A 1,980-nucleotide genomic window follows, 5' to 3' on the forward strand; every position below is an offset into this window, starting at 1 on the left:
CTGTCCCTCTCTGGCTGTACTGGAAATGTTTAATATCTCATTTCAAAGGTGGGTACGTAGGTGTCCCTTTTACCGTTTGCTATGCTTTATGGTTGAAATGTTTCATAACTAAAAATTAAAAAATATGAAGGGACAGGACAGGAAAGAGTCTCCACTTTCTCCTGCTTCACGTGGACCACCCGGTTGAGCCCAGACCCTGGGAGCCCCTCCGAAGAGCAGGGGTAAAGGAGCAGTTCCCCTCGGTGGTCAGCGGGCTTGACCTTGAGTTTGTTACTTGGAAGTGAGCCCTCACCTCTGCTCTGGCCCACCTTCTCCGTAGGAGGCCTGTGCACTCCTGCTCTGCCCCCACCTGGCTTCTGGAACCCTCTGGGGTTGGCGTGCTTGACCCTGGATACACATCCCACAGTGAAGAGGAAAGGCAGAGGCCCCCCAGGGCTTGGCCGATTTCCTGGGCCTCGCCTCAGCTCCCGGAAAGTTCAGAGTGGGCCGCAGGCCTGCAAGGGGGTGGCAGGATGCTGCAGTGGGTACCTCATCCACACAGGCCGATGGTTCGGAGACAGGCGTAGGAGGCTGTATAGCTCTGTGAGCTTCCTCTCTTCTCCCCAACCTCTGAAAAGGTGGCCCCCAAGTTTATCTCAACACACAAAAGGGCCTGACCTGTTTCCCAGGGACGGTGTAAACACCGCAGCTCCCGGGGAACAGGCCCCCCGGGATGCCAGCGGACACCTCACACTCAGCCTAACGGGAAACCACGGATGACAGCTCCCTCACTCTCCACCTGCCAGCACGAGTGCTTCCTTCCTAAACAATGCCAGAGGCCAGGCCGCAGGGCTCACTGAACCATCCCGGGTCTCCAGACCCCCGGGAACCCTGCCTGCCTCTGCAGGGCATCTGGGAAGGCAGCCCACTGCTCGCCGAGCTGCGGGGGTCAGAATTCTGGGAGGTCCCCAAGGAGAGATCCTTCCCTGGCTTAGGCGGCTCAACCTGCATGTGGACGCGCAGGGAAGGGACAGAGGAAGGAAACAGACGTGCAGATGTGAACCGAGGGTCATCTATTTGGAGAAGGTAAGGTGAGCAGGGGTGGGGGGTAGCTGTGCTTCACACTCAGCCCAGAGGTGACAGCAGGGTCCCAGGGACGGCCCCACACGGCCAGGGTCTCACGGGCTGGGGCAGAGACTGGCAGGTGGCCCTGCAGGTTTCTGATGGCAGCGGGGGACGTGGGGAAGCCCTTCTATTAAAGAGGCAGATCAGGAGGGGAGGGAAAGGGTCTTCCCCGACCCTACGGTGGGGAGAAGGAGGGACCCTGGAAAGCGGGCAAAGCCAGCACACCCAAAGGTCACCCGCACGTGCGTCTCCCAAGTCGTGGTACACCTAGATCTGAGTTTGTACTGGGGAAACACAGCAGGGAGACGCGACGATACAGCATCCAAGCTACAGGGGCCCTTGTGGCCCCCTCTGAGGGGACGTCATATCAAAGCAAAGGAAGCCTGGACGGCCGGGGGTCGGCGGGTCCTCCGTTTCTCGGGAAGGCGCCAGGCCATCTACTGTGGAGACGGTGGCCCTGGACCTTATCGTGCAGAATCTTATCCCCCAACTACTCTGAAAAACGGGGGCTTTTCTGCCTCAGTCCCACCGTGGGGCGAAGCAGGCTGTGACTTAACAGCTAATGAAGTAACTAACCAACAAACCAAATAACCGCATGTTTCCTGAGTCAAGCACCACTGCTGCTGCGGCACCAGCGCGTGTGCTGCCTTTGAGCCCGTCCTCTCAGGCTCTGTTTTAGGAGCGGCCTCTACCACGGGGCCCGCTGCTCCTGACGCTGGGGGCGACCCTCCCCGCCCACGCCAACAGCGTGGGCCCTGCCTCCTTCCAACTCTGACCCCAGGGGCCTCCACACACTGCACTGTGCCCGTCCTCACCCCGCCCCCCCCCGCCACCGCCCAGCAGGGCCCTCTCCCCCCCGCCCCCACCACCGCCCAG

Source organism: Physeter macrocephalus, unplaced genomic scaffold, assembly GCF_002837175.3.
Source record: "Physeter macrocephalus isolate SW-GA unplaced genomic scaffold, ASM283717v5 random_1227, whole genome shotgun sequence".
NCBI classification, from domain to species: domain Eukaryota; kingdom Metazoa; phylum Chordata; class Mammalia; order Artiodactyla; family Physeteridae; genus Physeter; species Physeter macrocephalus.